General features: G+C 43.7%; 1 long non-coding RNA gene across 3 annotated transcripts in view; it reads left to right on the forward strand.

Annotated features, from left to right (window-relative positions):
• The window catches only part of LOC140601407 (uncharacterized), a 31,791-nt gene extending 20,101 nt beyond the window's left edge, over positions 1–11,690 (forward strand). The window contains exons 3-4 of one of the 3 annotated variants that reach the window (XR_012004417.1): positions 1,442–1,528; positions 11,501–11,690. This is a non-coding gene — a long non-coding RNA (uncharacterized lncRNA). Of the gene's footprint in view, positions 1–1,441; positions 1,529–3,702; positions 6,122–11,500 lie in introns of those variants that run through there. The other 2 variants (XR_012004416.1, XR_012004415.1) reach the window with 2 other exon arrangements.
• Positions 11,691–23,729: the final 12,039 nt, after the last annotated feature.

Here is a 23,729-nt window from a genome sequence, read left to right on the forward strand (position 1 = left end):
GTGATTCTCCCCAGCCAGTGTGGCAATGAGCCCATTCCTGAGAAGGCGCCTTGGCTTGGAAAAACACACTGTGGGTTAGACATTGGCATTGGGAGCAGGGATCTGAGGCCAGAGACATGGCCAGGCATCCTCTGGGAGACCCGGCTTTGCTGCTGGGCTAGTGCATGTTCTCAGGAGAACTGGGCCCAACTTAGGAAATGTCCTATCACTCAAGAGGAAATCTGATGCCTAAGAACTGATATAATTGGGAGACTGATAAAAATTAGACTGAGAAGTGGAAGGCCTAAATGAGGAGCCATAATGTTTACTTTTCCTTCAAAATGCCTTCCCTCTTGCTTATCTCTGATTGTGAATACAACATATTCATCCAAGAAAACTTGGAGCAGTAAATAGAAATCTCTCATAATCATTTCACTTGGAGATTTCACTTCTATTTTTTTAACTCCTACTTTTTTAAAGACTATATCCTACTGATCATTTTATCAGGAACACGAAATCAGATTAATTGAGACCTCTGATTCAAGACACACTTTTATGATCAATGGCTTTCTTTTTTTGTTTGTTATTTTTAATAATGAGCATTCCCCACCCAAAATGAAAACTAGGTTCTTTCTAATGATCTATAAAACTTTTGGGCTCATTTTTTTTCCCTACACATACACATCTCTCTGTCTACATGGCCTTTTTAAACTTTTTTTTTTTTTTTTTTTTTTTTTTTTGCTTATTCAAGTACAAGCTGTACACACACCTTTGTGTGCCTCTCAGGGGGTTTTTGGTGGTGAAATTTCATCACTCAGGTTGTTTTCCACTGTACTGCCCTTTGGATCTCAAAATGGACTGCCCATTTATCTCTTTCTGTGCAAGGGCAGGCAGGGTTGGGAGAGGCACCAGAATACATCCCCTCATTTATCTCTGGGGCCGTAGCAAAACCACCTCCCCCAAGCTCAGGCAGGTGTCGGGTCAGTTTGTCCTTGAGGATCTTCCATAAAGGAGAGGTTTCAGTGTCTACTGTGGCCTCCATAAACTGCTGTGGTCAGACATGCGTCTTTGCATCTGAACCACCACTGTCCGATTTATGAAATTCACATGGCTTTAAAATTACTTGGTAGAAATTTAAAAAGCTGTTATTCACCATCATGTGCTTCCCAGCCTTCTCCAGAATGTACTTTTCTTTCTGTCTTGTTTCTTGTCATTGATTTCATACTTTGGCTGTTCTTCTCTCTATTATTTCTCTTTAAGTTTTAGATCAGGACTTTGGGCATGTTCACACCCCAGACCTCACTAGGGAGGCAACTCAGCATCCCCCATGAGCCAATAGATCTGGTTCACAGCTGTGGGAGAATTTCTCCCTTCGTCCCCACTCCCCATCCTCTTGTTTCCTCTGTTACAGATTTTCCCATCTCTTCCTTCCTCACGTCCCTATGCCTCTCCTTCCAACCAGGGTTTGCGGTAGACAAGTGTCCAATATTGGATGAGTCACATGCTGTATCCTGTGAAAGTCTTGTCTTATGGATGCCAGAAGCTACTGGTGAGTGCAAGAACAACTTTGATGCTCATTTGAGATTGATAGATATCAGGCAAATAGTAAAAGTTTCTTGACTTTGCTGCAAATAAATGATTTAAAAAATCAACAAATGCAAAAACAGAGATTTTAAAAATCCAACATACAAATACCCAAAACAAAATCCTTTCCTATTATGGTTAGTATTTCTGCCAAACTCAACTTGGGCTTTTGACTTTCCAGATGCTCTTGCATAGGGCTCAGTTTTGTTCCTCTTTGATTATGTGCTTTCCTTGTGCCCATCTTTGCACATGTACTAGCCTCATCTGAAACCGGTCCAGATCGCCCCTGTACAGGCATGTTAAGGTCAGGCCAGGCCAAGCCTGGACACAGACGAAGGAAGTGAGTGGGAGACCCTGAGGGGAATTTTGTTGGATCTGTGAGCTTGTTGCATCGTCCAGGCCCTCTGATATATCCAGAGGAGACAGACCTGAGTTCTGGCCCAGACCTGCCACTTATTAGCTGTGCAAACTTGGGACAGTCAGCCAACCCATCCAAGGCTTTGTTTCACACAGATCAAGTGGATAATGGTTCCCACATTGTCACATTGTCGTGATGGATGAAACAAGATCATGTATGTCACATGTCACCAGGGTAACTGGCAAAAAGAAATATTGACCACTGTTCTTATTATCAACAATGATAACAACACTAGAGGAAAGCCTCCACTCACCCCAGCCCCCTACCCCGGGGCTCACAGGCACCATGTAGCTTGCACAGGCCATCTACCCCATCTGGATGCCAGTCTCCTGGTCTCTTGCTCCTGCCCCTGTTCCTGGCCTGTTTTCTCCTTTTATTTGAGGAGTTCTATCAATGCTCCCTCCCACTGAGCTCTCCCACTGCTTGTGCCTTCACCTCCAGGTTGGCCTCCTAGATTCCTACCCAGAGCTGGCACTTTTCAGCCATCTCCTGACACCTCTATGCAGCTTCATTTCTGGTGACTTATTCTGCTCTGTGCTCCCAGACCCCCAGGGGCATGTCCTAGTCCTTGTACAGATCATGGGTCTAGACAGCAAGGGGATTGAAGACAGGAATTAGGGTGTCCTCATCCCATTCTCCAGTCCCTGGCAGGGATCTGGCTGGAATGCACGATGCACTGGATGAAAGCAAGGAGAGGAGGTGGATGGGTAGTTCTTTCTTTGTTGAATCCAACTTTAATAAAATGTTCCTTTCTAGTTGCAAGACCAGAGCAACTCATGTCAAACATCTTTTGCATTTTAAAATCTTTGTTTCTCTTAATGATCCCTCAAATCAAGCCAAAAATATGTCTACCTTTTGATAGTTTCATTAATTTCCTTTCAAATCATTTCATTTGGATTCTATGCAATTCAGGTGAACAAATATTTCCACATTACTCATTATATGTTGGGTATTACTATGCACACGTGACTGAGAGAGGATGGTCAGAGTTTCTGCCAGGACAGTATTCACATCCTATAAGGGAGCAAGATGGTGAGCACAGATCCGTAAGCACACAGGGTAATTTAATTTTAATAAGAGCTACCCCAACCACCATCCACCACCACAAAAGAGTCAGAGTAGAATAGCAGGCTGTGAGGGGTGGTGATGTGTGTGTATGGAGAAGTCCTGAATGGTGAGGGCAGCTGCCCCCTGGGGATCTGGGGAAGAGCATTCTAGAGGAGTGGCAAGCATGAGGCTGTGGGATCGCAGAGAGTCAGTGTGTTTGAGGGACAGAAAGGAGGCCAGTGGGCCAGAGCACTGAGGAAGGGGGCCAGGGTGAAGAGGTAAACCAGCGTCGCGATTGCGAGGACTGCCGCATTTTCCACTGCCCAGACGGAGGACCCCCTTTGGACTCAGAATGTGGGTGCTGACAGCTACGCTGAATCCCAAAGCCATGAGCATCCATGGCAAAGAGCCATTTCTGGGTGGCATCTCTGTAAACAACACAAAAAAATGAAAAGAATGCCATCGTCCAAATCAGTGAAAATGGATAACAAATTGAAAGAATTTAAAAGCAAACACTTTGGGGAAGCACTTTTCCTTCAGTAGCCTACTATCATGATGTCTGCAAAGCTGCAAAAGGACATTAAAGCTCTGGGAGGGAGCATTGATAGAACTCCTCAAATAAAATAAAAGGAAGCAAAATTGGCACCAACCGTGGGTCTGTTTTTCTGTCGTAGCAGGTTCAGAATGGGCACGTGCGGCTGACAGCGCTGCGCCTCATCCCAGACGTGCTGGACACTCATCTCAGGAAGGCTCCAGACCCCATGTGTACAAACAGAGGAAAGGTTTTAGTTGAGAAGCTACGAGGGACCATGAATGAGATGCTACCTGAACAGCAGTAGCAGCAACAGCAAAGACTTGTATTTCGTGGAGAAGTCAGACACTTCTAGAAGAGCTGCGGGGAACAAAGACCATGCAGGGAAAACAAGTCCTAAACTTAGAAAGTTCTTTTGTGAAGGGAGAAGACATGGGCGGAAGGCAGAGGCACTGCACTGTCAGCTGAGCAACTGCTTTTTGTAAATCACTCTCTTCTGGAGCTCTGCATTTTTTTTAAATGTAGATAAGCAGCCTAGCATCCAAAGCAAACTCAGCTTAAGCTGAGAATCCAAACAAACCATAAAGATGCTGGTACCTCAGTTCAAATCCAAGTGAAAGCAAAGAACAAAAGGAAGCAATGTTGCTTGTGAGAACATGTTGATTTCAAACTAGCTTTTTTTTTTCTATTTCTTTTTTTAAGATTTTATTTATTTATTCACGAGACAGACACACACATACACACACACACACACACAGAGAGAGAGAGAGAGAGAGGCCGAGACATAGGCAGAGGGAGAAGCAGGCTCCATGCAGGGAGCCTGATGTGGGACTCGATCCTGGGACTTGATCCTCGGGCTTGATCCCAGGACTCCAGGATCATGCCCTGGACTGAAAGCAAGCGTTAAACCACTGAGCCAGCCAGAGATCCCCAATTTTAAGCTGGCTTTCTAAATTGCCTACACTGACACTTTGGATGGAGTGGCCTGTTGTAGTCAAGGTATTTATTCTTTTGTGTGTGTGGAATAAGGAGGAAATGCACCTAAAAAATGAATTTAAAATGAAGCTTTAGATATCTTCCACACATGATCAAATTATAAAAAATTGAACCAAAAGACCAGCTACAGTTATGACATACTTTTCAGAATGAATTCTAGAAAATTAATGTGGTGTGGGTGAGAGAGCAAGTCTTTGGGTATTAAAAAACCCAGGAACTGAGCAAAAGCACATGTTTATTCCAGAATCGCCCCATAACCTCCAAGTAACAAGTGCTGCATGTTGAATTCAACTTTAAAAAATGGCAAGGAGAGCAGTACACAGCCCTCTCCACATGCTGAAATACAGGCACATTCTTAATGCTTTTAAATATGAAATAATTACAAACAAAATGACTTAGAGAAACTATAAGCATCAATGCAAGTTTCTGACTTCAGTTGGGAAAACAGTGCATCTCACCTCAAACAAAAGGCAGACACTGTGCTTTCTCCCAAAAAGGAACTGAAGAAAAATGACCTTTATTCCACACTTCCATGTGGTTCTGATCTAATAGCATGACAGATTGTGGAAAACCACCTAAAACTTCGAGCAAAGACCCTTCCCCATATTCTTCTTAAGAAGCCCAGTGAATGTGCACTAGGAAAGTGGGTGGTTTATTTTCCATGAGATGCATTGGGAGGGGAGGAAATAAAAGAAGAAAATCTGAAGCCCAATGTGAAATCAGACACAAGTAAGAGACCTTCTTATCACAGATGAAGGAAAGAGATTAGTAGCTCACCAGTGCATTCCTTGATAGAATGATTTCAAAGCAGATAGGAGAAATCAGAATTTTAGGATTTCACAAGCTCTGCTGAAAATAATTCTACACATGATGTTTTAGATATAAGAAAATTAGAATAGTCTGTTGGCAATCTTTTTTTCCTCTTCAGCTTCAGTGTTTGCTGGATGTTAGTTCCAGTCAAAATGAAGTAGTTCCATTCCTCCCAGGTTTCTTCTCTTGCAAACAGAAATATCCTTGGACATAACACAGCAAACGGGAAGTCTCTGAAAGGGGGCAAGAAGGTGGACTGCCCAGGGATGTCAAGACTTGAGGAATGACATGGCGGGGAGTTCAGTTTGTTTATTTTCCTTCTAAATGGGACAAAGTGCTGGAGAAGTTTGTAACTCAGAACCACCAACAGATACAAGCAAGAAAAAAAAAAAGCTCCACGAAAAGCCTGCTTCCCCCAGCCAAAAGACTGGGAAGTGAGCAGCACTTCCTAGCAGCACAGAAAATCTTTGCATAGTACCCCACCCAACACCAAACACCTACAGAAAACCTGTCTGCTGTTCCATGATGAGAGTAGTACTGATCTATAAGTTCCGTGTCCTGTAGGTGGAATCATCACTAGATTCTGATCCTTCTGCTGGGGGGTTGCTCTCCCATCTCCCCACCTGGCAGAAACAGACAGTGCTCTGATTCCCCCCACTGCGAAACCGAGTGGGGAACAGATCTTCTATACTTCCACCCCGCAGAAGCAAGTTGTAATGGTTCTTCCTCAATATAATTTTGAAAACTCCTGAGAAGTCTTACCCAGTGTCCTGTTCTTCTTCCTTCTTGAAGTGCTAGACTCCTTCTGTTATCATTTTCTTTCTGTTTAGAGATTCCTTCAGTCATTATTGAGAATTATGCCCCCGAGGACAGATTTTCTCGTGAAGTGTCCTTTCATCTGAGAAGGTCTTGGTTTTCCCCTTCATTCCTCTAAGATATTTTTGCTGGGCATATAATTTGGGATTGCCAATTTTAAAGGTTTTGTTTTTGTTTTTGTTTATCAAACTTGAATAATGTGGTGCCACTTCTTTCTGGCTTCCATGATTTCAGAGGAGACATCACTACTATTCACATTGTTGCTCCCCTGTAGATAATGTCTCATTTTCTTTCTAGCCTCTTTCAAAATTGTTTGTCTTGGGTAATCTGAAGTTTAATTATGATACATCTTGGCAGATAAGGTCCTCCAGCCAACCAGCCCTCCTTATCATGGGGGTCAGGCACAGTGCCCACTTACGTCTGAATAGCAGGCTTCAGACCCTTGCCAGCCTATGGGATTATTAAAACATGTTAATCACATCATCCCACAGGATACAGTGATCACCTCATACTCTTGTTACTACAAAGCCTGCCTCCCATGGCCCCTTCTGGTTCACTGTACTCCAGACTATACACTGGAGTCCAGGTGGTCCTGAGTCCTCCTTCCTGGGATGTGAGTGTAAGTTGTTGACAAACTGTGTTAATTTTATCTGACTTGTGTTGGGTGTTAGGTGTTCTGCCATTCCTATAACAGTAGGATGGGAATCCCTCACCAATGGAGTGAAAAGGAGGTGTTCAGCATGGATGGAAATGGAGAGTCTTATGCTGAGTGAAATAAGTCAATCAGAGAAAGACAATTATCATATGGTTTCACTCATATGTGGAATATAAGAAATAGTGAAAGGGAGTATAAGGGAAAGGAGGAAAAGTGAATGGGTAAAAATTAGAGAGAAAGACAAGCCATGAGAGACTTCTAACTCTAGGAAACAAAAAAGGGTTGCAGAAGGGGAGATAAGTGGGGGGGATTGGGTAACTGAGTGACAAGTGTTAAGGAAGGAACATGATGTGATGAGCACACTGGGTATTATATGTTGGAAAATTGGGGGAAAAAAGTGTTCAAAGCAAGTGTAAATGATCTAAATTCAACAATTAAAAGCCAGAAATTGGCAGGATAAAGAGCGATGACAATAACAACATCAAAACTCCCCATGCAACAACTTGTCTTATATGTTAATTTATAAGATAAATTTAAAATTTAACCATATAGGTGGATTGAAAGTAAAAGAATGGAAAAAATATACCATGGAAACATTAAGTAAGAAAAGGTGGGTGTGTTAATATCAGATTAAGTAAACTTTATCAGAACAAAAGAATACTGAGGACAAAGAGGGACATTGCTTAGTGAGAAGAGAGTCAGTACACCAAGAACATAGCGATTTTAAACATAAATGCAGGGCAGCCCAGATGGCTCAGCAGTTTAGTGCCACCTTTAGCCCAGGGTGTGATCCTGAAGACCTGGGATCAAGTCCCATGTCAGGCTCCCTGCATGGACCCTGCTTTTCCCTCTGCCTGTGTCTCTGTCTCTGTCTCTCTCTCTGTCTCTCATAAATAAGTAAAGTCTTTTTCAAAAAAATAAAAACATAAATGCACCAAACACCAGAGCTTCAAAATAAATAAAGCCAAGCTGATAAAACTGAAAACACAATTATAGTTGGAGAATTTAATATTCCTCATTCAGCAACTTAAAAAGCTATTATAAAGAAGTTTTTGACAAGGGTATAGAAGACCTGAATAATACCATCAACCGGGATCCCTGGGTGGCGCAGCGGTTTAGCGCCTGGCTTTGGCCCAGGGCGTGATCCTGGAGACCCGGGATCGAATCCCACATCGGGCTCCCAGTGCATGGAGCCTGTTTCTCCCTCTGCCTATGTCTCTGCCTCTCTCTCTCTCTCTCTCTCTGTGACTATCATAAATAAATAAAAATTAAAAAAAAAATACCATCAACCAACAGGATCTAATTGACATTTACAGAGCATTCTATCCAATGGTAGCAAGATACACAATTTTTTTCAAGCATTCATGGAACATTTACCAAGATAGACCATATTCTGGGTCATAAAACAAACTTTAACATTTGAAGCAATTGGAATCATATAGAGTATGTTCTCTGACCACAATGGAATCCAGCTGGAAATTGGTAACAGACAATTAACAGTGAATTCTCAGAACACTTAGAAATTCATTTGTCAAAGATGTAGTCTCGAGGGAGATTAAAAAGTACTTAATTCTGAATGAAAATGGAAACACAAAATATCTAAATCTCTGGGATGCTACTAAAGCAGCACCAAAAGGGACATTTAGCAGAAAAGATTTCAAATTAGTAATCTAAATTCGTACCCACCAGAGAAAAAGAACAGCAAAATAAACCCAAAGCAGAGCAGAAGGAAGGAAATAATAAAGAACATAAATTAATGAATTTGAGAACAAACAATAGAGAACAATCAATGGAAGAAAAGCAAGCTGGTTCTTTGAAAAGATCAATAAAATTGATAAACTTCTAGCAAAATTGTTGATAAAAAGAGAGAAGGCACATTTTACCAATACCAGAAATAAAATACTGAACTCAACTACAGATCTTGCTGTCATTTAAGAATAACATGGGAATGCTAAAGCAATTTTACACAATTCAACAGCTTCGATGAAATGGACCAAATTCTCTAAAACACAAACACATAATTCTCCAGTATGAAATAGATAGCCTTAATATTCCTGAATCTATTAAATAAATTATATCTTTAATTTAAATCTTCCAAAAAAAGAAAATGTCAGGCCCAGCTGGTTTTACTTGAAATCTCTAGTAAACATGTAAAAAGTGGAACATGGATTTAAACATAAATTTTAAAAATATAGGATATTTAAAAGGAAACATAGGAGAAAATCTTCAGGATCTAAAGCTAGGCAGAGTCTTAGATATAACACCAAAAGTGCCATCCACAAGGAGAAAAAAAAAAACCAATACACTGGAATTCATCAAAATTAAAAACTTTTGTTCCCTGAAAGATTCTGTTAGCAAGATAAAAAGACAGGTTGCCACCTGGGAGAAAATATTTTCAGACATCCATCTGACAAAGGTCTTCTATCTAGAGTATGTAAAAATCTCTCAAATTCAACAGTAACAGATAAAGAATCCAGTTAGAAATGAGGAAAAGACATACACATACATTTCACCAGATAGGCTATAGAGGTGGCAAATCAGCCCATGAAAAGATGTTCAGTATCACTGGCCTTTAGGGAGATGCACATTAAAATCATGACACTAATGCTACACACCTAATCCTAATGAAATTGCTAAAAACAAAAATAAGGACATATCTAAATGCTGGCAAGACTCTGGAGAACCTGGATCACTCCTGCATTGCTGGTGGAAATGAAAAATGTAATAACTACTCTGGAAAACAATTGGCAGTTTCTTAAAAAAACTAAACATGCACTTACCATATGTCCTAGGAAATTATATTCCTGGGTATTTAAGGCAAAGAAATGAAAATATGTGTTTGCAAAAAAAACCCAGAAAAACAAAAAACTGTACCATAATGTTTAATGGCAGCTTTATTCACATTAGTCAGAAACTGGAAACAAGCCAGATGTCCATCAATAGGTGAACAGTTCAACAAACAGTAGTACATCCATACCACTAGAGTACCACTCAGCTGTAGAAAGGAGCAAACTGTTAACATACACAACAACCTGAAGGAATCTTCAGAGGATTATGCTAAGTAAAAAACAAAACAAAAGAAAAAACCCCACAAAACAAAAAACAACCCTCAAAGGTGACATATCATATTATTGCATTTATATAATATTCTTGAACGGACAAAACTGTGGAAATAGGGAACTGATTATAGGATGTCGGGGATTAAGGAGTGGGCTGGCCGGGGGGAGCAGAGTGGTGGTGGATGGAACTTGGCAACACAGGGCATCTTGCTGTGATGAGTCTAGTCTCTATCTTGACCGTACCAATGTCAATGTACCAGCAGTATATTTTACTACACTTTTACAAGAGGCTACCATTGGGGAAGACTTGGTAGAGAGTACATAGGGTGCCTGCATTATGTTTTACAACTGCACAGGAATCTATACATATTACCTCAAATTAAAAGTTTAACTTTTAAAATGCTGAATAAGAGCAGGCCCTGCCATAGTCTTCCCCCATAGAGCTATTTTTATCTTTTTCGGTTGTATTTCTTTGAGATTGACTTCCATATTTTTCTGGATGTTTTGATTGTTGATCTTTGGTTTACTAATTGAAGACAATTGGAGATCAATCTATAGCTATTGATACTTTATGGTAGTTGAGAACTTAATTATTGTGGCAAAATTTTAATTTAAAATTTAATCGCTGGGGCTTTGAGTGTTCTGCTTTCCACACTGTCTGTTTTCTCTGTGCCTCTGTTGTTCTGTTTGTTTGTTCTGGGGTTCTCACACTGAGACCTTTTCTCAGTGTGGGCTGCCCCGGGACTCTGTCTTCTTATTTGTGAATTTACTGCAAGTTTGAATGGCATCCCTGTGTGACTATGGGGTAGGGAGAGGGCAGGTTTGTTGGCAGGTAGGCTTCACTGAAGGAGGTTGGCCTTTAGTTAGTGGACCCCAAGTGTCGGAATTGGACATTCTCTGCCCTGCCAGGGGTGAATTTAGGGCAGATGGGATGGCACCTTCTGGCTTCTCAGTGCTGGGCCAGGGTCAGAGAGAGGTTGCAGTGTGTTCAGCCATACTCCTCACATCTGATCATGACTGGGCACCGTGGGCCATCTCCTCTCCTGGTGGGATGCCTGGCCTTGTGGGTTAAGGAGGGCATCTAGAGGGTCTGCTGCTCCATATGCAGACTGTCTTCCAGGTCCTATTTCTGTTAGCACCCCCTTTTCCTCAGGAACCTGGCACTCCTGCAGTCTGGAGGGTCTCCACCCTTCCTGTTGGAGCCTTCTCTCTGCAGGCATGTAGGTGACACTTCCTCACTCTCCTTCCCCAAATTTTCCTCCTGTTCTCTTTTCCAGTTAGTGGGTGACACCTCTGTTTGTTTGAATACTATTCATCATTTTGGTGGGGTTTGGGAAAGGAGAGGAGATAAATGTGTGAGTCTATGATCTTTGTCTGTAGTAAGTTGAACAACTGCCACAATTTCCTGTGTTCTAAGATGCCATTGTTCATTCAATCGCAGCATATCCAGAGCAAAAGGAACAGTTACCACATCAAATGTTCACATCTATTATGAGATGCATTCTGATTTTAAAACAGCAAAATGTTCTTGAACTTGGGAGAGCGTGGTAAGCTCGAACTTCCCTTCATGCCTGAACTTCCCGTTTATTTTGTCTTCCTTGTAGACTGGGTGAATGCTTCTCTGAGAAGACAAGCAAACAAGAAGAACAGAGAGTTGGGAGGAATAAAGAAGGCAGCAAGGGCTGCTCATACGGCTGCTCCCCTCCCCCTCCACTGTGAAATTCACTGTTTCTTCCCTTTTCCCAGAAACAGCACTCTACCAAACTTGTAGGAATTAAATTTAAATACAAAGAATCTAGAGTCTGAATTGGGCCAAAGCCAAGCGCGCTGACATGCAAGCATGCAGGGTGAAGTGGTGGAGGGATGGCTCTGGGCAGGAGTCATCTAGGGGCTTGGTTGTCTTCAGTCCCCTGAGACCTGATAGTGTGACCCATCCCCCTGCGACCTTGGGCAGTATTGTTTTTGGTTGGATACTAACCAATCCTCAGCCACCACAAGTGGAATGTTTAACATGTGGAAAATCTTTATATTGAAACTGCACAAAGGGCAAGGGTCATGTGAGGGGAGTGGGGTTGGAGGGCATCCACTAGACGAGATCAGTCAGTGTCTTATTACACCATAAGAGCAAGGCCAAGCCTGAGTCTAAACAGAGAAGGAGATGTGTATTTAAAAGATAAGATGGAGAGTAGGCTGGGATGGCCTCCCTGAAACTTCTGGAGAGGCAGTGATGGTCCATCCTGGAAGGAGGGTGCAGCTTTGTCTATCTTGGTACAGAAGAAAAGTATCTCCAAAGAAGAGAAAGTGCATGTTCCTCTTCAAAGTGGAGATCTCTGGGAATATTGATTTCAGTGTATTCTTAGCAGGAATTCTGTGTAAGAGTAGAACTGTGGGTGCCATTTTTTGGCTTCTTTTTTACTTATTTGTAGTTCCCACATGTTCTATCATGAGCATGGGATACTTTGGTCACAAAAGAGTAAAGCAATGCAAAAAGAAATTTTGAATCTTGCATATCTTGCCTTGGTTTGGCCCTTGGAGCCCAGTTTTCTTGTTTGTAAAATGGGGATGACGACAATGCTACCAAACTCATAGGCTGAGTGACAGGTGATCATAAGCACTTGGCTCATCGCCTGCCCAGGGCAGAAACTTGTGCTACATTTCACGTTGACATCGGCTGTCCTGGTGACCTGTTCTGAACCATGACATGAACTGTGTGCCCAGGGGCATGTGGGAAAGCAGGAAGTCCATGAAGACAACAATATTGTAAAAGCTTTGTCTTGCCTTTGAGGAAAGAGTGCGGCTAAGTTTCAGAGGGCCATGTCAAGGGATAAAAGAGACCTATTTATAGGGTTTCCAGGTTTAGCAAAAAAACACACAGGACACCTAGTTCAATGTGAATATCAGATAAACAATGAATAATTTTTGGTATAAATATGTCCTATGCAATATATTTCGGACACGTGTATAGCAAGAGGAATTTGTTGTTTATCTGGAATTCAAATTTAACTGGGCATCCGGTATTTTGTCTGGCAGCCCTCCTGTTTCTCAGTGCCATGCATTTACTTGTCTCAGCTACTGCTGTCACCTTCTCTGTGGGCTGCAGGCGCGTCAGGATTTGGGGCTTGATGACTTTCTGGGGTAATTTAGCCTGGGCCCCTCCTGTGTCCATGAGTCTCACAGTGGACCAAGTGCACAGCTAAGCTTGAGTCAGCCACCAAGCTTCCTGACCCCTCTGGAAGCCTTGTTGTGGATCCTCTTTTGATTGCTGTTGCCCTCAGATCTGACCCACTTAAAACCTGGGCTCTCCTGGAAGCAAGGGAGAAATGGTCTGTTAGGCAGTTGAGGAGCTTGGGGTCTCCTGGGCACACACTCAGTGTTCCTGCTTCACAAAGGTGGGGAGACCTTGAAGCAAACTTCAGACCCATGACAGCAGGGAGTCAGGGTATAATGCTAGCCACCTCTCTTCCTCATCCTCCTCTTCCCAGGCCTCCCTGCCCTTGACCCCACATTTTCACCCTTTAGAATTTCCAACTGAATCCCTTGCTCAAGGCTAGGAATGCAGCTGATGGTTCTGGTCAGTGGTGAGCCCAGACTCATTGCCTCTTTCTAGGCCTTTCCAGTAGGTTCCGCTGTCCCCAACCCCCTCTTCTCTTGTTCTCTGGCTGCTGCCCCTCTAGCACGTTCCCACAGTCAGATGCTTTCATGGCCTGTTGTAGCAACATCCCCGAAATTCCCGAGGGGCCCCTGCCTAGCCAGTGTGTTTCCTTTTCTCAAGTGTACGTGGGAATGAGGGCTGTCTGCTGGGATTAACAGTGCACATGATTTCCTAGACTCTCTCAGCGCCTGCTTCCTGTGGAGGGCCCCTGAGTTCTGAGCCATGTGGGTCCCACGTGCCTGAAGCGTGGGCGTGGAAGAGCCCTGGGGGCCTCCTGGGTGACTGGCCCCGCTGGTGGCCACGCCTCCTCCCGCCTCAGTGGACCCCAGTGCAGAGGTGTATTGCTCTCTGGAGCTGACTGTAAGATCTTCAGGAACACTGTGAGTTAGTTGTTGGCCACAGCCTTTATTAAAAATTGTGTAAACTTTCCATTAAATATATCAAAAGCAAAAGTGATGAATGGTAATGAACTCAAATCTTACCATTTCCTAATTATTTTAGTACAGTTTTCCACAATCTATGCTCTCGAGTTATTTTCATCTACGCTCTCCGTACAGGTGGGACTGCTATACAGCACGATGGTATGGGGCCACCCATCTCTTCCCAGTTCTGGATTCAGAGACATTATCACATTGATAGTTTGACATGGACCACGTAGGAATATTTACACCATGGAAGTCACCAAATGCTATAAATTAGTGTTTTATTCTTTGGAAAGCTGGTGGTTAAACATTTACCAGCATACCGGGGCTTACATGCCATTGGTTTGTTTATCGAAAATAAGTGAAATCCTTTAATCACATGGTTTGAGCACTGTGCAAATGGGCGCCAGCGTAGCCGGTGACATCACTGGTTTAAATCTGAGATCCTCCCCTCTCTGCTGCCCCGATGCCTGCAGCTTCTCTGGACCTTGGCTCTCCTCTGCCCATCCCCTTTGCCTCCTCCCCAGCACTCAGCAGCTTGCCTGTCTCCCCACCACAGCTCTCAAGCATTTATTATGTAGCTTCCCTTGGCTTTTTAGCCAAGTCCTTCCTTTTTTGCCACTGGGTTGTCTTTCCACATTCTCCTGAGTGCATCACAAAGTGCTAGGGACACAGTGTACTGTGCTCGCAGGACCCTCCCAGGCCATGCTAACAGCACCATTGCCCTTAGCAGAAACAGCAATAGCTGTCTACACCTGTGCTCATGCTACCTGGACAGCACTCGGGAGTCCCCACAGGCCTGCCTTGTGCATTTCTCCCTTCATCCTGACACCTTTAGGAGAAATGAGAATTCAGGGGTATGACTGGATATTAGCTGGAAGAGAACTTTTCAGGCTGCCCTGAGCAGCATGTGGAACCTACAGATTTTATCTGAGTAGTAAAGGGGAGGGCTTCACTCCTTCAAACTCCAGACTATGCAAAGAGAGACAGTAGTTGAAACTGTGAGCCATGGGAGGGACAGTTCATCTGGCTTTCCTACTTTTACTAGCTGAGTGAACGTGGGCACTCTCTGCCTCAATTTCCTCATATAAAAATGCAGATAATATCAGTTCTTGTCTCATAGGGCTTTTGTGAAGTGTAAATGAGTGAATACACATAAAACTCTTAGAACACTGCCTAGCTAATAAATGTTAATCATTGTCATTACTGGAGCTATATGCAAAAATTGTTTTCTTTTTTTTAAGTTTTTATTTATTTTATTCATGAGAGACACAAAGAGGGAGACAGAGAGAGTTAGAGACACAGGCAGAGGGAGAAGCAGGCTCCATGCAGGGAACCTGATGTGGGACTTGATCCCAGGTCTCCAGGATCACTCCCTGGGCCGAAGGCAGCGCTAAACCACTGAGCCACCCAGGCTGCCCAAAAAATTGTTTTCAACAAAATAGTTCTGATAACAAAGAGATTTAAAATATAATATTATGCAGCCATCAGAAAGGATGAATACCTACTACTTACTTCAATGTGGATGGAGCTGGAGGAAATTACGTGGAATAAAATAAGCTAATTGGGGAAAGACAATTATCATATGGCTTCACTAATATGTGGAATATAATAAATAGTGAAAGGGATTGTAAAGGTAAGGAAGGAAACTGAGTGAGGAAAAATTAGAGAGGAAAATAAGCCATGAGAGGCTCCTAACTCTGGGAAACAAACAAAGCATTGCAGAAGGCGGGGGAGGAAAGGGGATAGGGTAACTGGGTGACAGGCATTAAGGATGACAGGTGATGAGATGAGCACTGGGTGTTATACTGTATGTTGGCAAATTGAATTTAAATTAAATAAAAATAAATAAAAATATAATACCTTAAAAAAAAGAAAGGGGTTGAAAATTAGTGATATAGCCTAAAGGCCTTCATTTTATTTTACTTTTTAAAGATTTTATTTATTTATTTATTTATTTATTTGAGAGAGAGAGTGGGGAGGGGCAGAGGGAGAGAACTGAAACAGACCCCCACCCCCACCCCGCTGAGTACAGAGCCCACTGTGGGGCTCTATCTCACAACCCCGACCTCAAGATCATGACCTAGGTCAAAAACAAGAATTGGAATCTTAACCAACTGAGCCACCCAGATGCCCCTAAAGGCTTTTATTTTATACATGTGAAAATGAGGCTTAGCTCTGAGAACTAGGTCTCCACACAGAAGCCAGAGTGGTCAGGGGCGGCCAAGAGGAGGTCTCTATATAGTTTTGCGTATGCCCTCCCTTCTGTATCCCATAATACCCTCAAGCTTATCAGCATGCCACACTGAGACCTGGACTTGACTTCCAGCCATACTTGGGAGTCTCATTCTATAACTTGTGACAGTCATTTGTAGCACGGGCCATGGGGTTTAGGCGAGCACATGTGTGTCAATGACAGTGATGACACCAGTGGTGACCAATAACGCCACGTGCGGTGTTTATCTGTGTGAGGGTGTGGAGCTCTGTTGTCACAGAGCTCACATTCTCGTAGGTGAAAGAGATAATAAGTGAACAATCATGATATAATATCAGATGACAAGAAGGAAAGATCACTCGTGGGCAAGGGGGTGGACAGAGGCAGGGTGGCAGACTAGGCACCTCTGAAGGCACCCACTTGCTCTGTGAGTTTGTCTACACTGTGTCCAGCGTACTGTGGGTGGGCTGCGGGGCTCATCGGCTGGGGCCTCGACACCCGCTGTGCTGTCCTCGGAGCTCCTCTTCTTCCCACAGCCTCATCTGTCTTCCTCGTCTATGTGGGTCCCAGAGCCTTTTGTCCCCTAGCCCCGAGAGTCTCATTCAGCCCTGCCCATGGCATTCTCCTGGGTGGAAGATTAAATGTCCTTGCAAAATCACAAACCCCTGGGTCCTTGAGCTCCTGGAAAGACAGTTCTCTTGCATGCCAGCTCCTCCAGCCATGCATGCTCATGAGAGATTCTGAGGGGTGTCCTTCTTGGGATGCATGATTTGCATCTGAGAGACACCATAACTTGCAACCATTTCTTTGAAGTCCAATAACAAAACTCTTAAAGGAAGTATTGATTGATACTATTTCTTTTGCATTCATTCACTGGTGCTGAGAGATCTTTACGGTGTTATAAAAAAAAATGTGATAACATGGTACTGACAGATAAAAGGATGCACTTTGTAAGTTAGAGGGAGGATTTCAGTATGGTTTTGCACACCATATGAGCCATCTCCTACCCTCCACCCTCCAAATGACTCTGACCCTGGGGTTAGGATAGGTTTTATCAGAATGATTCTAGAGTGTGAGAGCTTATGCTGTCAAGGACCTAAGTTGTAGTTGACATCTGATGAAAAGGGACACTTGCCCTGGTGGCTCTGGTTTTCTGCACAGGAACTGTTCCTAGGTGCTGGATGGCTCTGATGGATTGTTTGTTGCCCAAACATGGACCCTGCCAAGGACCTCCTCAGGACAGTATAAATCACCCAAACTGTGATTTATACTGTCCTCAGCTGCCCACATCTCCCCCTCAGCAGCTGCTTCCTAGACACCCTGCTGCCTCTAGTTCTCAAGTGTTGTCTTTGGAAACCACCTGCCCCACCTCCTTCTCCCTTCATCCCATCCTCATCCCCCACCCTCTCTCTCTGTCTTTCCTCCCACCATGCCCTCCTTCCACCATCACCACCCCTGCCTCCATCCCACCCCAGGCTCCTGCACCTAAACCACATTGCCAGCTCTCCCCCTTCCTCTGCTCCCCCAGAGCTGTCAACAGATCTCTCCAATGCAGAGGCATCCCTGGCTTCAGCTTGAGGCAGAGTGAGTTTTCAGTGGCTACTGGGACTCTATTTGCACCATGTGTCCCATGTAGTGGAGACTTGGGGGCTGCCACCAGGGGCTTGCTTCCCACCAGGTTTGATGGAGCAGAGAGCTGCCTCCTAAAGTGGTACAATTCCTCCCAAAGACTTTCTCATAGTCAATAGTTATTTGCAGAAACTTTAATGGAAAGATGCAAATGAAGCTGAGAACATTAATATAAGAGAAAGAATGAATCCCTCATGGTTGGTAGCACATTCCACAGAAACCAAGAGAAGGTTAAGACTGGAGCACGCTTCTGGAGTATGATGGGGAAGGTGCAGGGTAAGAGTGACCCAGGCAGGATCCAGCCTGTGGCTTTTGCCCAGCAGGTATAATAAGGGTAGGCCTGGGAGGCATGTAGGACAATTTTGAGCAGTTTTACTGCCCAGAGTGGTGGATGGTCTCTGAACCAAATGCCTGGTGTGTCCACAGCTAAACCTGGTCATGTGGCAAGTGCAGAACCAGCAGCAAGTTTGCCCTTCTGAGTGCTGGGGAGCAGATGAGGGTGGGGGGTGGCAGGGCTCTGTAGTGATGGTCAAGTTCTCTGGGGCCACCTGACTCCAGACAAGAAGGCTTCACACTTGAAAGTGCTCAGGAGCAGGGCCTCTCCATCCACTGAGGCACATTCTGAACAGGCTGGGTGGGCCCCACAAGGCAGTCTAGCTAAACACTACTTTTCTTGGGAGGCGTAACTCACACACCCCAGTCCTGTTCAGAGAAGTTCCACTACACAGGTCAGAGTAAATTGAGTGTCCTGCTCTGCCCAGACTTGCTGAGGCCTGGCAGCCTGTCTGGCCTTTTTGGGCGAGACTGGGAGAACTAGAGTGGGGAGCCCTTACCTAGCATTTGGATTGAGGAAGGGCCCCATGGTGCTGGTGATGATCTTAGCAACAAAAGAGAATGCAGTGTAGCCCCTACCTAACCAGTGTGGCCAATTGTACATGAATTTGAATCAAGGATATTTGAAACTTTTGAAATAATACAAAGCTTCCCTAGTTGAAAAACAAAAATCACATAACTTCAAAGCAGTGGAGAGATGGGTAAAGGTGGGGAGCGTGAATGGATTGTCTTCAGTTTCAGCCACTGGGCAGGTAGACAGAGGTCTCATTGTTTTCTGGTGCAAACCATGTAGCTCATGTGCTTCATGACTCTTATGGTTTTGTGGATTATTGTGCAGTCATTTGAACTTTTACTGTGTTATAATCTCTAAAACTGAAGCAAGATCATTGAATTATTCAGAGGATGGTTCAGGTGCCATTGTTACAAAAAAATAGACCCATATTCAGTAACTTTGAGATGAAAGTTAGAGGAGATCGGATGTCATAAGGAAGACCTCAAACACCAGGAAATACCAATCTCTGCATTTAGGACAACACCTTAAGAAACAGTGGAGATAATGCAAAAAATAAAAGTAACATTAAAGATCCACAAATAGCCCCTGGCCCCTTACTTTGTAGTCCTTGCAAGGGAAAATGACTCCAGCATAACCTTGGCTTCTGCAGCCCATTCCCCATCTAGAATATTCCACCCTGCATCCTTAGAGTCACCCATCCCAGAGCAGATCATTTCCTGACAGCTGTAGCTGGATTATACCACTTGGGGTGGTAGCCTCAGAGAAGGGTGTGCACATTGTCAGCAGCTCCAAGAGAGGGGTCAGTGGATCCATTCCCAGACCCATTTCCATGCCCCTAGGTTTTTCTGCACCCACTGGATGTGCATGAAAAGGTTGAGGAAGTAGGACCCATCACCTGCTGACTGCAGGCACTTGGGCAGCATGGGATTTGGAGATGGTGGAAGGAGTCTAACTTTTTGCCCATGCACCTCTGTAGCTTTTGATTATCGGTAATGAGTATATACTGACAATTTTTAAAAGTGGCTAATTAAAAACAGTACAGAAAGAGGGATCACTCTGCTGTGGAAATTGGACCTACTTAGAAAGCAAGAAGGTCTGTGAAAACTCCTGATACTAGGAGGCCAAGCATCTGTCTCACTGCCGGCTGTCCTAGTGCTTCTCTGCAAGAAAGTCATCTGGACCAAGGGCAGCTTGTGCCACCCTCACCTCCCCCCACTTCTGCCCCTCCCCGCCACCAGCATGGTCCTCACCTGTGCAGTTCTTGGCCTGGCCACGTGCAGAAGCTCAGGGGAAAAGGCTAGCCAGGGTCTGCAGGAGAAAGGAGGGGACCCCATCCTTGTTCCTAGGAGAGGCTTCTGGAGAGGGCCTAGGCAGATCTCTTGGTGCTGGAATTGCCTGAGAAACAGGATAGCCTTGGCCATCAGACCACTTCCAGGGAAATAACCAATAGCTGGGAGTGTGGGACCTTTGTGACCCTAAGAGAAAGAGGCACCTGTGGGCATGAGCCAGGAGGGGTCAGCGGCCTCCAGCCCTTACCCCATCATTGGGAGAGGCTCCAGAGTGCCAATTCATGGAAAAGAGAGCTAGGAGATGTGTCTGGAGGCTACAAAGTGCACACCAAATGCTCACTTTGATGGGGAGGTGGCCGGGGAATTGACCCAACTCCAGCACGACCACCCCCAGCTGCCCCTCTGAGGCTCTGCATTAACCATATGCTGCGGGGTGTGGGGGTGAGGCTCAGCTACAGCTCTGCTGGGTGCTGCTTTTTGGAGATGGTGTCACCTTACTGACAGGGAAGGACTGAATATGCAAGCTGAGGGACAGTGAGCACACAGCACATCCTGACTCTGACCAGTTCTTCCCCATCACAAATCTCATTGAATGTGATTTTCCGAATGGCATGAGCAGCCCAGGGCAGTGCAAAGTAATGGTATTGAAATGCCCAGCAGGCAGCCATCCTGGTCAGAAATGAGCATTTCTGCTGCAGACATTCGTGTAGGCGTTCAGACCAGAATGGGATGCTGGTCCTTTTGCTGTGGTCCACACATTTCCACTCATCGGGACAGCAGACATCGTTAAGAGCTGCAGTGTAACACAAGATTCTTTGCTGTCTTTTTATTTTTTGCAGAAGGTATTACAAAACAGAGCTTACCTTGAAACAGAAAAGAGTAACTCTGTGTTAGCATGCTTTCACAGGTTTTAGCTCCTGTCCGTGGGCAGTTTGCAAGCGTTTCCCTCCTCCTCTCTCCATTCATTTATAAAGAAACCTCCTACGTGGTGCCATTAAAATAAAACCTTACTCATATGCTTAGTCAGTCCTAAGAAGCATTTCTTTCATATGTACCCTATGAATGAGTTCTGGAGTAACAGGTCTAGAAAACGAAACTGCTCGTGAAGAATATGAAAACGATTTGAAAAGGTGCCAGAAAAGATTCTGAGTGTGCATGGGGTGGGGTGGGGGGGGGGGTATCAGCTTGTGGGACTGTTCCAAGACCTCTAGGTTGTGACTACAAATGAACAGCCTCTAGCACTGAGAAGAGAATAGATAGTCCACGTTTACAAAATGGGAGACCCGCCCTTCCTGGACACTGTGGGGGCTTCTTCTAGTGAACAAGCCACTTCTAGATGCAAGCACTCGGGGCTGCCTGTTGATGACATAGGTTTTGTGAATGCCCTGGCTTTGGGTGTGGGCTCTGCTGTATATAAGCTGTGTAACCTGGGGCAAGTTGCCTGGCTAGCCTGAGCTTCAGTTTCTTTGCTGTAACAAGCAGATAATAACAGAAGTTACTCCATAGGATACCCCTATCGTGGGACACCTGGGGGGCTCAGTGGTTGAGCATCTGCCTTTGGCTCAGGGCGTGATCCCGGGGTCCTGGGACCGAGTTCTGCATCAGGGAACCTGCTTCTCCCTCTGCCTGTGTCTCTGCCTCTCTCTGTGTGTCTCTCATGAATAAATAAATAAAATCTTAAAAAAAAAAAAAAAAAGAAAGGATACCCCCATCCCTATCCATCAGAGCTCAAAATTAGATTAATCACAATCCTTGGTTATAACAGGCTCTACCTCTGATTTATGTGTGGCTTGTCTTTGCCATTTACTATGTAATTAGTTATTTCCAATAGCATAATGAGCTTTCAAGTATCCACCACCCAAAATGAAAGCTCTGACTAGGACAGTAACCTATATCTCCCAATATGGTCCCCAATAAATCATTAACCCCTTCTCTCCACGCCTGAAGTCACTGGCACTTCGAATCCCATGTTCCTGATACCCCTGCTTTCCCTTATGTGGCTGAATGCTTCTGTATGTATTTTTAGAAAATACGTGTATTTTTATTTTAGTTGTTCTTAACTTTCTAAAAAATAGTATGCTATATGGAACTTCTGGGGACTGGCTTTTGAACTTAATGTTAGATTGCAAAGATCCATCCATAGTATTGTGTGTCACCGTAATCCATTTGTTCTGACTGTGGTGGCAGAGGAAATGGACTTCCTAGGGTGTAGTCACCACTCTCCCTTGGAGGGGTGCTGGGAAAGGGGAGGTCCCGATCTGTGCTAATTAGAGCAGGGCTATTATAATCACACTGTGCACCTCCGTTGGATCCAAGTGTAAGAGCTTCTCCTGCCTTTGAACCTTGAAAGGGGATCATGACAGAGAACACATGAAAGTTCGACTTCAGGAAATATGCCAGACCTTTTTCTAAAAGCTTTTTCTAAAAGCTTTGCACCAGGCCACAATGCCACAAACTTTGTCTTCTCCAACACTTCATGGCATCAGACATTTTACTTTTTTTTTCGAATGGGTGGAAAATATGATCGCATTGTGATCCCTTTTCTTTGTCTTTTCATAAATTTGTTAGCCATATATGGTTTCCTTTTCTGTGAAATACCTCTTGGTCCTCATTTTTACCTGGGGTTGCTTGTGCTCTTTTCTTAAATTGATTTGTAGCATTTTTACATATATTATTGATAATAAATCTTTGTGGTTGATATTATGAATATCTTGTTCCAGTTTTTACCCTGAGTTTTCACTTTTAAATTTTTTTAAGTTTTTAATTCCAGTTGCTTAACATACAGTGTAATATTAGTTTCAGGTGTAGAATTTTAGTGATTCAACAATTCCATCCATTACCCAGGGCTCATCACGACAAGTGCACTCCTTAATCCCCATCTAGTTCACCCACCCCACGCCCCCCTCCTCTCTGGTAACCATCAGTTTGTTCTCTATAGTTAAGAGTCTGTTTCTTGGTTTGTCTCTATCTTTCTCTTTTTTTTCCCTCTGCTCATTTGTTTTGTTTCTTAAATTCCACATATGAGTGAAATCATATGGTATTGGTCTTTTTCTGACTTATTTCACTTAGCATAATACTCTCTAGCTCCATCCACGTCATTGCAAATGGAGTTTTCACTTTTTAAAGGTATCTCTTGGTGAATAAAAGTTCTTGATTTTAATATAGTTGAATTTATCTTTTTACCATCAATTTTATGTGTGTGCCTAAGAAAATCTTTAGTGACCAGAAGGTATAAAAGATAGCTACTACCTGTATTATCCACTATGAATTTTAAATTTTGTTTTTGACATTTCACTTTTTAATCTATCTGGGGTTATTTTCTAGGTATGGTTTGAGGGAGATAGCCAAGGCTCCCCCTATACACAGGGGTTATCTAATTTTTTCCAGCTCCCTTTATTGATCACTCTCCTCTCCTCACTGACCTTGTCATCTGTCATGGACCAAAATTCTTTATACACATGAGTCTTTTTCTGGGATCTCATTCATAGTCCTTGACCAATTTTTCTGTCCAGCTTCACAGAAGTCCAGGTGTCCTATAAGGTGTCCCCCTCATTTCCTTTACAGAAACATCTTGCTATTTTGGTCCTTTACTCTTTCAAATGAGTTTAGAACCATCTTTTCAAGTCCTGGTAAAGAGACACCATCATGGGAGTTTGGTAGGAATTACCGGGAATGAAATATTATTATTACAATATTAAATCGTATTATCCCTGTATATATCTCTCCATTTACTTAGGTCTTCTTTAATATCTCTCTCTCTCTTTTTTTTTTTATGATAG

Source organism: Canis lupus, chromosome 12, assembly GCF_048164855.1.
Source record: "Canis lupus baileyi chromosome 12, mCanLup2.hap1, whole genome shotgun sequence".
NCBI lineage: Eukaryota > Metazoa > Chordata > Mammalia > Carnivora > Canidae > Canis > Canis lupus.